This window comes from Chenopodium album, chromosome 11 (genome assembly GCF_948465745.1).
Source record: "Chenopodium album chromosome 11, dcCheAlbu1.1, whole genome shotgun sequence".
In the NCBI taxonomy this organism is placed as follows: Eukaryota; Viridiplantae; Streptophyta; class Magnoliopsida; order Caryophyllales; family Amaranthaceae; genus Chenopodium; species Chenopodium album.
This window is the reverse complement of record NC_137844.1, coordinates 50,556,533-50,569,572: the sequence shown is the minus strand read 5'-3', so window position 1 is coordinate 50,569,572 and position 13,040 is coordinate 50,556,533.

Sequence of the window (13,040 nt, the reverse complement as noted above, 5' to 3'; positions counted from 1 at the left end):
TTTAGTACTTAGTTTCGTTTTTTTTACTGTTTTTATTTATTTTTTTATTTATTTATTTATTTTTTTTTCCTTAGTGTGTTAGTCTGTATGTAGTAGTAGTCTAGTTAGTGCTTTTATATTTTGGAGTATTGTTTTAGTTTTTGTTTTTACCTTATTTTGTCTTTAGTAGGTTAGGTAGTTTTATTTTTTAGCTCCTTTAATTCACTCAGTACCTAACCTCTTTCGTCTTCTTATGCAAATATGTGAAATTGTGAATGCAGGGGAAAGCAACTTACCACAAAGATTGGAGTCTTCGCATCACAGCAAGTTTAACAGCCTAGTCCACAAGCTAGTTGAGGCAAATTCGATTTTCCACAGCTTAGTTGCGGCAACATTCTCATGATGCATCGAAACTTTGAGCAAATCAGTTTACTCCGCAGCCGCTCCGCGGTGAACAGTAGCCAACCACGGACAGCCTGTGGCTAGGTACCTGATGAAATAAAAAGGAAAAGGGGAAAGAAATTCGTTAGGCAGAACAGTCCGCAGCATCATCGCGTCACACAAGCAGCCACCACAGTCATCCTGCTACCTGATTTTGTAAATTAAAAAAAAAAAGATAAATAAAAAGAAAAGGGAGAAGAAGCATAAACGCAAGGCAAGAAGGAACCTTACAGGGAAAGCAAACCCTTTCAACCTCCGCCGTGTTCTAAATCGAAAAAACGAACCCCTTCGATCTCCGCTCTGTTCTTGATTGGAAATCGCACTACTGGGTTCGAAATTTTCTAAAATTCTGGCTGTTATCGTGCCGATTCTTGATTCGACTCGCCATTCCTGGTGGTTTTCTTGCTTGATTTTGTGGCAGATTGAAGGTAAAAAATCACGGCAGGTATATAGAACTCAATCCTTTGTTTTGACCGAATGTTTCTCGACTTTTATCCCTTGTCACTGCTGGTTATTTAGGCGAAAAAACTCTTGGGTATTTTTGACTAAATTTGTTGTAATCATAGGATTGATTATATTGAGTTCGGTTGCTTTTAATTCCTGACTTTCTTGATTGCAATTTCGGCTTGTATATCCGTGCTTAAGGTTGGGGATTATAATTTGTTTCTTTCTGTGAGACTTATTTCCTAATGGCACGTACTTCAAGTGTTCGACAAAAGAACGGCACTAATAACTCCACTCTTAAGGCAAGGTCACCTTTTATAAAGAAAGGTTCATCATCCAAGAAGAAATCCTCCATTACTAAGGAAAATGTGTCATCAACCAAAACTAAGGAGAAAGTGGTGGTTGAATACTATGACATTAAATTTTGTGATGAAGAGCATAAGGCGAAATATGAGAGATTGTTTGAGAGAGGAGTAACTGCAACTCGTTTTTGTGATGTTGATGCCTTAAAAACTCTAAATATTGAAGATGATGTTCAGTGGATTTTCTCTAATGTTGGGTGGGGTAATTTTCTCATGCATAAATATCCAACATATAAAAGAGTCACCTTAGAGTTTTTAAGCTCCTTGAAGGCAGTTACTTACTCAGAACCATGATGCGGTGAAGGGTCTATTAGTTTTCAATTGTACAATGAAGAGTATACTTGGACTTTGGCAAGGTTTAATGAGGTGCTTGGGTTACCCCCTGGTGACCTGAGACGAACTCCCCTACGTTGGTCTGCAAATCCCGTTTGGCAGCTATTAACGGGTGAGAGTACATACGATTCAAAGATGAGCCCAGCGAATCATATTCGCCATCCAGCGCTTAGATATGTCCAAAGGTTATTAGCTAACACTGTATTCGGTCGTCAAGAAGGGAGCAAGGCTCGAAAGGATGAATTATTCATGATATATCAAATGCTTCATGCTCAACCCATTGACATAGGTGCATTCCTCATCAAGCAGATGAAAGAGTTGGCAAACACCACTACCAAAATGGGAGCAATTGTTCTTGGTGGTCTCATAACTCCTATTGCTCTTCATTTGGGACACAAGGAGCGTCTTATGAAGGAAGAATCCATTGAGGGAACCGATTGCATAGACATCCCTGCATGTTCGTTAATGGGTTGGATTCGCAAGAAAGATGGCACCACTCTTTGGTGTATTCAAAATGATGAAGACGAATTACCCCCTAGAGAGGCATTATCTCTACGTGACAAGGCTAACTGGTCATTTGATGGTGTTCATCCTCGAACTCGGACTCAAATTCTTTCTGAGCCAGTGCCTGCACCATATGTCTCTAGTTCATCCTCTACATTGACAGAGAAGGTTCTCACAGATATCCTGACTTCAATAGATAAGTTCAATAATGAGCAAAGAGAGATTAAAGAGCAATTGGTGTCAATATCCACTTTTCTTGGTACCTTGAGCAGTTGGATTCAATCAGGAGGATCTCAAAATCTTCCTCATTTCCCTCCTCAATGAAGCTTTGTGAGTATTTTTTTTTTACCCCCTATTTTATTTATGTCATATTATTGCATTGTGGACATTGCAATATTCAAGTGTGGGGGGAGGTTTAGTATAGATTTATTGCTTTGCTTTCTTAGGTTTAGTATAGATTTATTGCTTTCTATTGCTTTTTAGTATAGTTTTACCGCTTTGAAAAATGAAAAAAAAAAAAAAATTAGAAAAATTCAAAAAATACAAAAATACGTTTCAATGAATGATAAATCATGCTTCCCTGTGCCCCATACTTAAAATTGTTTTGATTCTTGGTATATGATGATGAGTATTGTGGATAAGTTAGCCATGATTTGATATTTGATTGCTTGGATGCCTTAACATGCGTCAATTTTGCCCAACTGCTTGTGAATATAGTGCTTGACTAGTTGATTTGGTGAGGAATGTGTGATAGTTCCTGGTATGTCAATAAATTTGAGTATTGTTTTGTGACTATAAGTAGTGTTTTACGATCATTATTATGCACATTGAGGAGGACGAAGGCGTTCATTCTATTAGGTGGCCTTCAGACGATATTAGATACATTTGGTCCCTTCTTGCTACCCATGTTGTTGCGTGTGCCTTTTTATTGTTTATTTAGCCACATTACAAGCCGATTTTGCCCCATTGGTTACTAGTCCCAAGCTTAGCTTGGGGAGCTATTAGGGACTGAGGTGAGGAAGTTTGTAGTATGCTTATTATTTGCAAAAATTGGGGTGGTTATGAGAAGTTGTTTATTCTTGATTGTGGTTTATTTTTGATGATTATGGAAGTTAAATCTTTTGAGAAAAAATAAAGCATGATGTAAATTAAAAAAATGAAGTTCAAGAAAAAAAGTGAAAAAAAGAGAAAAAGAGTGAACTTCAAAAGAAAAGAAAAAAAAAGAAAAAAATTTGTCATATGTTCAAATGTTCTAAGTGAAGGTTGGTCAAAAGAAAGTAAGAAAAAATTTGAGTTTCAATGAAAAATTTCAAATTTGAGAGTTAAAGTTTGTTATTCGCTCAAGTGTTACATTATTATATTTTTATGAGTGAAATTTGTAAGTGTTGGGATTGTTTGATATGTTTCACTACTAAAATTCGGCTAAATTGCGACCGTTTTTTTACGACCGTTTTTTATGCGGTCGCAATATTACGACTGCTTTGACAACGGTCGCAAATTTGCGACCGTTTTACGACCGTTTTTAGCCTTTTAGACGGTCGCTAGGATGTTTGAACAAATAAAATTAATTCCAAATTAAAATAAATCGTTTGCGACCGTCAAAGACGGTCGTAAATGTCAAATCTGCGACCGTCAAAGAGACGGTCGTAAATGTCAAAATCTGCGACCGTCTCTGACGGTCGTAAACGTCATAATCTGCGACCGTCAAAGAGACGGTCGTAAAAATCATAATCTGCGACCGGCAAAGACGGTCGTAAAAGACCCTTTTTTTAATTAAAAAATACGGTATAAAATCATATCTTATTCACAAACCCTAATCTACTTCACACTCCCTCACGCCGCTCACCCCTCCTCTTTCTTTTCTCTCTCCTGCTCTTTCCTTCTTACTTCTCTTTCTCACGCTCCTCCATCTCTTTCTTCTCTATCCTTACTTCTTTTATTTCCTTTCTTCTTCTTCTAACTTCTCCATTTTTGTTCGCTTCTCACGCCCCTCCATCTTCATTCTCTTTTTCTTCTTCTTTTTTTTCAGAGCTGTACTTTTGGTGTACGTATTTTCGTCGACAAACAAATTATGGTGTTCGGATTTCTTTAACAAACGAGTTATGGTTTTTCATGGTCAAATTCGACCTTAAAAATTCCAGATCTGGAGTTTTCTTGGTCGAATTTGACCATATAAACCTAAAGAGGAAAATATATTATGAAAGGTATATTTATTTTTCTGAAAATTTTGTTTATTTTCGAATTTTTTGGTTGAAATTCGTTTTCCGTTCGAATTTCCATGATGTTTGTTTGATTTTGTTATCGATTTTTAATTGCTTTTCTGTTCGAATTCCTTTGATTTTGGTTTTATTTCGAGTTTTTCATAATTTTGTTCGAATTTGTTCTATAATTGTTCGAATTTCATAGATTTTTTGTTTGATATTTTTGTCAAATTTTTTGTTCGAATTATGGGTTTAATTGTTGTGGGTTTAATTTTTTTTTGGGTATAATTATTGGGAGATTTTTTTATTAAATTTTTGCTCGTTTTTTGGTTTAATTTTTGTGCATTTTTGGGCGATTTTTTTTATTTAATTTTTGTGCATTTTATTTGCTCGAATTTGTTCTTTATGTGTTCGAATTTCATAGATTGTTTGATGATGTTTTATTTCATTTTTGTTTGCTTTTTGTTCAAAATTATGTAGGTGATTTTTTTTTCCTTTTTCTGTTTTTCTGGGTTAAAGGTGGGTAGGTGGTGGTGGGTATTGGTGGTTGAAGGTGGGCGAAGGTGATGGTGGGTAATGGGTGGCGGAGGCGGGTAGTGGTTGTTTAAGAAGGGTAGTGGTGGTGCGTGGTTTGGGTGGGTTCTGGTTTGGGTGGATCTGGGTGGGTCTTTTTCTTTTTTTTTTGTTTTTTTAATACTTTTAGCGACGGCTTATGGCGGTCGCTAAATTCAATATTTGCGACCGTTTCATAAGACGGTCGCAATTTTTAATATTTGCTACCGTTTTTTTTACGGTCGTTGAAAATAGGTAAAACGGCCGTTAAAAATTTGCGACCGCCAAACAGTCGTAATATTTTTTTTTTGCGACCATGATAATAACGACCGCCATGTTGCGACCGTTGACGGTCGCAATTATGTATTGCGACCGTTTTCACTATTTTTTGCGACCGTTTACGCCGGTCGCAATTTGGCCAATTTTTAGTAGTGTTTGGAGTTATATTTGGTGGATTTTTGGTGGAGTTGAGTATGTTGGAGATGATTGGTCATTATTTATTTTTGACTTTGATTTTGGTAGGATTTGGCTCCCTTTTAGCATAGCTTTTCTATCACATTTTCCCAAATATTTCCTACCCATTACCCTAACCTTACATTACAAGCTTTATAGACCTTCCGACCTTTGTGCATAGAGTTGTGTGAATGTGAAAGTAGTTACTTATCAATGCAAGGAATGACTTGACATATTCCGAGTCGACTATTAGGTTGAGTGTATGTCTTTTTAAACACACGAGTGCGTGAGTTGGGAGGGCATCGTTCACATGATGGGGTTGGGATGGAGAGCGATCGAGTACATCTTTTACTCGCCACATAAATGAGAGTCAAGTGTGTGAGCACTAGTCTTGAATTCTATATGCTCTTGTGGTTTGCTCTATTTGACAATTGTTAGGGAGGATGAGTGATTGGATGGATGAGATTGGTTGATTTTGAAGCATATTTGTTAGATTTACCTTGAATTGGTTGTTCTTGATTTTGATTATTTTTGGGGTGAAGTATTGATTTATTTATTCATTGCTTTACTCGAGGACGAGCAAAGGTTTAGCTTGGGGGAATTTGATAACACGATATTATACATGATTTTATATGTGATATTTGGTCATATTTTATTGTGTCTTCTTCATTTTCCTAATCTTTTTGAGCTATTATTCTTCCTATTTCGATATTGCTCTTCTCGGTTTGTTTGCTTTTGTTTTTATAGGAATAGGGCTCGAATTGCGTGGAATTTATTTTAATCGCGAGAAACTTCTTTATATGGAGCGTTTCTAGCACCAATGGAGCATCAATGGAGCATTGTGGCAGCCTGCTCCACAACTTAGTTGTGGCGTGCAATCTCTTGGCCACAACCTGGTTGTGGGCGTTGATATTGGAGCAAGGGAGAGGCAAGGATAGCCCGTTCCACAGCCTGGTTGTGGAAGTTTTCTTCGTGCCACAACCCACTTGTGGCAGCTCGTTTTGGTGGCGTTTGAGAGTCCTATTTAGATAAAAATACCTAGTTTTATGCTAGGATATAAATAGGTTTTAGATAATCTTTTATTTGATCACTTTTATTCATTTTTCAGATATTATTTTTAGACTTCTTTTTGGGTATTACGTTCTTCCATATTATTTTCTAGGATTTTGCTTTCAAGATTCAAGATTTCATAATTAATTCCAAGTATTGATTTCTTCTCTCAATTCTCTTATTTTATTATTGTTAATTATGTTTTCTTTATTGATTATCATTATTGTTTTCATTAATATGTGTGAGTAGTTTCCTTATTCCGAGATCTAGCGGAACCCGAATATGATTAATGCATGATTTAATTCTTTAAATTCTTTAATGATAATTGCAATTGATAAGCTTAATTGAATGTGCTCATGCCAATATTAGATTAGGGATAATTAATATTGTTATTAATCCATTGTTTTAATCACAACGGGAGTTGGGTTTTGACGGGTTTGAATAAATCAATTAAGGGTTTGAAGTTCATCACGGGAGTAGTTGAACGGATGATTAGGAAGTTAGAGTAATGTGCTCAAGGTCTTTAATTTGCATGATTCCACGGAAGTAGGCTTGATTGTGATTAGAGAAGCCATTGATAACTTGGGAGAGACCATTGGTATTATATAGGGATTACTTTTCCTCATTAATCAATTGAATTATATGTTTGGGGTAGAACGACTATTGCATTAATTGTATTCGTGGTGATGCTTGATCTTGGATGTTTTTAGCATTGATTTATCATATTATTTAATTTAATCGCTTTAATTAGTTCTTTAGTTATTGATTCTCATTTATTTGAATTGTTTACTTGCTTAGTAATTGCTTGAGTCTATATAATTAGTTAAACCATAGTCTCTTGGGATCCGACCCTTGCTTGGCCGTCTACATAGTAGTGGTCTTGTTAGGTTATTTTTGTTAGGTACGCGACACACCTATCAATATGTTAAAATATATTCATAATATATTCTGATTTTGTATCTATCACAAAGTTAGTTAAGTGTATATTTGGTATTTATCCTTTCCTAGTTTGTTAGCTTAATCATAGCCTAGGATTGCTACTGTCAGCTTAATTATAGCCTAGGATTGCTATTGTATTTTATATATAACCGTAATACTGCTCATGAGAATCCTCAAGCAATTACATTATCTTACATGGTATCTATATTCTACTGAGTTTATATGACTGGTCATAAATTCATGATAATTTGACAATTTGTACTGTTATGATATTGCGGCTCGTTGGTAATATCCTAATTTTGCTAATTGATAACTACTTTATATTACCAATTGATCCCTTTGAATTGTGTTTGATACACTGTCATGCGTTTAGGGAGTAGACGTTACGAAATATTAGAATTTTATCTAGTTCGATTAATAATTATTATCTAGTTTTGGTTGACTTACCTTGGATAAGTTTGGTTGCTTCTTATTGTTTACTTTGTATTTGGTCTTGCATAAGGTATAGTCAACAAATAATTATTATTAGTCTTGTGTGTTTGTGGCATTAAATGATTGTGAAAGAAGATGATTCCTTGACTATACTGAGGCCTATCAATAGGCAATATATCACTGTGATCAACGTATGCTAAGGCTATAAAGAAGGCTTTAACTTCCGATAATTAAGGGAAGATAATATACAAACATATACTATTAACTAATATACATAAACAAATATATTGATGATTATCAATATATTCTAACAGATTAAATGTTATTTGAATTGAATCTTACATATTGATATTTATATTTGCATGGCTATTAAACACGGGAACTCGGAAAGTCAAATCTTGTCGATGATTGCTTTTATGTTTATAGATTCAATTTATAGTTATAACATATTTTGTCATCTAAATCCGAATCCGAATTATTGTTATTGTGTATTTGATCATGCTTATTTTCTAACTACATAATAGTGTTTTACTTTCACACACAGGAAATATGTGGCTTTTCTTTAATAGTATTGCCACATTTATTTTCAATCATAGTCTTATACAACATTAGACCTCTTTGATTTCTTAAATTACATTGAACTTAGTATCATGGTCATATTATTATTTATTTAGGTGCATTTATAGTATTAATTATAAATATATTGTCATAATGTTTGAGGGTGTGATGTGTGATCAATATCAGTAGTATTTGATAGTATATGTCTACATAAATTTAGATTATTGGAATGATGAAGTTATTTAAACATGTAATTTTGTATATATAATGGATCTGAAGTTACCTAAATTTATGAAAGCACGGATCAAAGACCTTCAAGAATATTACGAAAATAGAAATGACTAATAAAGTTTCTAAAGTATGTTGACTAGATTATCCATCATGTTAAAATATATAAATATAGTTTTTAAGGAGTTGATGTATCTTTCTTTTGGTTGAATATTTTAATAGCAAACTCTATGTGAGATCAAATTGATGAATGATAGCTAACTAGACTCACTAGCTCATTCCCAGAAGTGAATGAGAAATTGCATGATTGAAAGAAAACTAATAAGCATGTTTGCCTGATGTTCATTTAATCAATTATATTATTCATGAAAAAAAAATTCATAAGAATATCTATTGGAACAAGAAATAGTGTTATGAGTTCAAGAAATTAATCATGGCATTATAAGCAACTTACTAGTGTTATATTATTATGCCCATACTTATAAGAGATTAATATAATTGGGCAAGAGTTACGAGTTGACTTTATAAGAGTAATTATGCTTGATACATGCATTGCTAAAAGAATTTATGCCTTAAAATTTGGACGAGATTTAATGTTGGATTCATTTTATTCCCCATATGCAAGGATTAGGGGGAGATTGTATTCATTCCATTATTTTATGTAATCCTTGCACATAAATAATAAAATATATTGATGGTCAGTTTGATATATACATTAACTTAAAAATCAACGATTTAATAAATAGAAGTGGCCACATGTTAATTAAATATTTTGAAATGATACCATCCTGAAGATGGATATAAAAAAATGTCATTGATCATATACTAATTAATTGTAAATGCTCCAATTAAAATTGATGTCCTAGATGGACAATACCAATTGCTGATGAACCTATAGCGTGCCTGAAGTGTGATAGATCAATAGAATCTAAAGATAATTAAGTATCTTCGAAAAGGAAAGGAGCCACCATTGACAATGACGAGTTTGAGGAAGTAATAAACTACATTACATTTCTAGAAGAAATAACTTTTAGTAAAATTTTTATGTTCCATGATTTTATAAAAGACTCCAGAAGAGTATGAAATATCCAACAAGATAAACATGTATCAAGTTTATAGTTTAAATTCCAGTAGAGTATGAGTAATTATTGGATAAAATATTAATTGATTGTCTTGCCAATTGTATAAAGAAACACATGTTGGTGTTATAATATCACATCATATTCATGGCCATGCATAAATTAAGTTTAATAAAGTGATCACTAGTGTTGGAAAACTGACTAGAGCTCAAAGTTAGAGAAGTGATTGGATGTGATGATTAAATTAGGCCATCCGGGATTAATAATTACCCGTTATGGAAACTTGAAGTTTCATTTGATAATGTGATGATGCTCTCTTAATGTTAGATATATGAAATGAATTGAATGGCAAGACATAACATTGGGATTGAGCTATATTTGGATTATGATTCATAATAATTTGTATTGATGAAAATTTCAAGAGTTAATTTCTTATTTAAAGAGTAATGGGTGACCAAAAGTTCACCAAAATAATTTATATATTATTGTCAACTATCAGGTGACCAGAAGCTCACCAAATACACTATTTAAGTCTTTAAAGATCCAGAGATCACCACTTAGTAGAATTATAAGCAAGTGATTTATGTTTGTATAACAATTCTTTTGATTGGGGCTATTATATGTCAGCACATAAGAAATAAGAAAAGAAGGAAATTCAACTGCACAACATATGTCTCCCCATTGATGTTGAATTATTGATCTCTTGAAGAGAACAAATTATGAAAGATTTAATAATAAATACATATGCGTTATGCAATGTATAATGATTTAAAATTGCTCTCTTAGAAGAGATAAAAGCTTGTTTAATATAATTCTTCTGAGAGATAAATTTTGTTGATTATGATCCTCCCATGAAATGAATTTTATTACAAATTTGTATACTAAGTTGGTGATGAATTGTGATGCCCCTATATATGAGATATTTTACCAACTTAGAGGGAGAATTGGAGTAAGTTGGCAAAAGTTATTAAACTGATGATCCCTATATATATATTGGTAATTTAAAATGTTTTCTAGCCAACTTTCGTCCATATGTTAACAAGAAATGTTGCACATTGAGATAAAGCTTGCCAATTGTATATACTTAAATCACTACACTTAAAGTGTAGATTGTATAATCGGTTCCAAAATAAAGATGTGATACATGGCAAGATAGTGCAGTTGACGCTTTTAATAGTGTAATAGTATATTAATACCAGGTGTATGAAATACCCTTGAAGTTGTGTAGATATCTGAATTATTACAATAGATGGCCTATGATATAAGAAAAATTATGAAGGTACCAATTAAACATGTATTCAGATATCATTGTCAAAATAGCATGCAAATTAAAATTGTACCTTGAGGAATTATATGATGATACCGGTATATTGATGGAACCGATAAATAATAATGCATATGCATGATATAATGGACTAATGAATAAGGGATCTGGAATATGTGTCCATTTTAATGTCGACATAATGATAATAATTAAAGTTTATCATGGACTTGAAGTCCAATGAAATATGGATTTTTAAAATCCACATCGTACAATGTCTTGCATTATTTCGAGTCCTATGTATGTTCGTATGCATGTGTGAGTCATAGGTTACTGGATTATTCATTGCATATGTTCGAAGTTGTTAGATGCATTACTTATTGTATAATTTGTTTAATATGTTATCATATTTTCTATATCTCATATTGCATGCATTACTTTCTATACAATACTTGCGGTGTATGTCAATGTTTATTCAAAGTATAGTAAGATATATTTACAACTTTGATGGAAAATAAGAAAGAGATATTTATATTCCAATGGGCTTATAATTGTGATGAAATTATTGATGATGCCGATTTAATTGCATGTTATGAATCATGTAAGAAGAAGAGTTCCTGAAGAACTTATGTACGACGCATTTATATATCCAGCCCTATAAAATTTATATTTTGAATACTGTAATTATTATTAAAATTTTAGTCTATGTGACTAAATCATTGACATCTCAACCTGAAGTTTGAGCATATAAGTGTTAGTAATGAGAATTACTATTTGTATATGAAGGAGAACTATCGTGTTATAAATAATCTAAAGAATCAACAAGATACTTATGTGTGAGACTGTTTTATCATGGTCCAGAAGAACCATGATCAATGTATATAATTAATTACATGTGTTATATTATTATTTCATACAAGATTGAAAAATCAACATTAATAATATAATGTGTTGCCATATTATTATTAAGGAATGTTTAATCAAATAATAATAATCATCAATTTCTATTATTCACGGCCTCCAGAAGAAGGCGTAAGTATAATGATTAAGGCAACTTTAAACATAGATTTCGAATGAAATAATGTGGACAAACACATGTATAATTGTTATAGGTTTGGTCATATGAAGACTCACTTGTTCGCGTAAAGATTTGAAGATTTGGGAGGATCGAAAATCAAGGAATGATACTATTCTGCGTCATGTGAGAAGACTCTCAACTATATTGGATTCATCACATTAGCAGACCTCAAGTTATGTATTCATCAGGGGGAGAAATTACGCGCTGCACTCTTTTTCCCTTAACTATGGTTTTTGTCCCATATTGGGTTTTCCTGGTAAGGTTTTTAACGAGGCAGCATTTCGAGCGTATTACGAAGAATGTTGTACTCTTTTTCCTTCATTAGGTTTTTATCCCACAGGGTTTTTCCTAATAAGGTTTTAATGAGACACAGTCTTCGATAATGGACATCCAAGGGGGAGTGTTATGAAATATTTGTGGATATCCATTATCCTCCCTTGTATCATTCCGCAACAATCTAGTTCTAGAGTTTATATTCTTATCCAACTAAACCCTAATTATATTGTATGTATATATGTACCTTATCATATGGAATAAAATACATAGATTAATTCTCTCTCAATCTCTCATCTTTCCCCTTATTTCACAACATCATTAATGTTATATTTGACTTAGTATAAAAAATTTAGGTTTACCATAGATAATAAAATTTTAAAAAGTTTACCACTTAAAAAATTAAAAAGTTGGAGTTCACCAAAGAAAATTTCCCTAAAAAAAACGGGTAAGAGAATAAGAGAATCTCTCAGGTATATTGAGACTTATCTTACATCAAAGAAAAATGTAAATAAGAAAAGAATGTACCTAATTAAGTGTTTGATTTTTTGTTTTTGTTTTTCTTTTTTTTGAAAGAAAGGTTGCATTTATAAACCATTTTAAGATTAGTTACAAAGATGGAGGTTGATTCCGCACAAAAGTCTATGTTGATGTGGTTACTCTATATATTTTCAATTGATTTTTATTTTCTTTTTGACGAACTATTCTCAATTGATTTTTAGAAGGAAAAATGGAATCAAATAATCCCATCTTTAGTCGGTCCTCCATAAACAATCTCACATTTAGAAATTCTAGAAACAATCCCACCTTTAGAAATTCTAGAAACAATCCCACCTTTGACCCCATCTTCCATTAACAATCCCTTTTACCTAC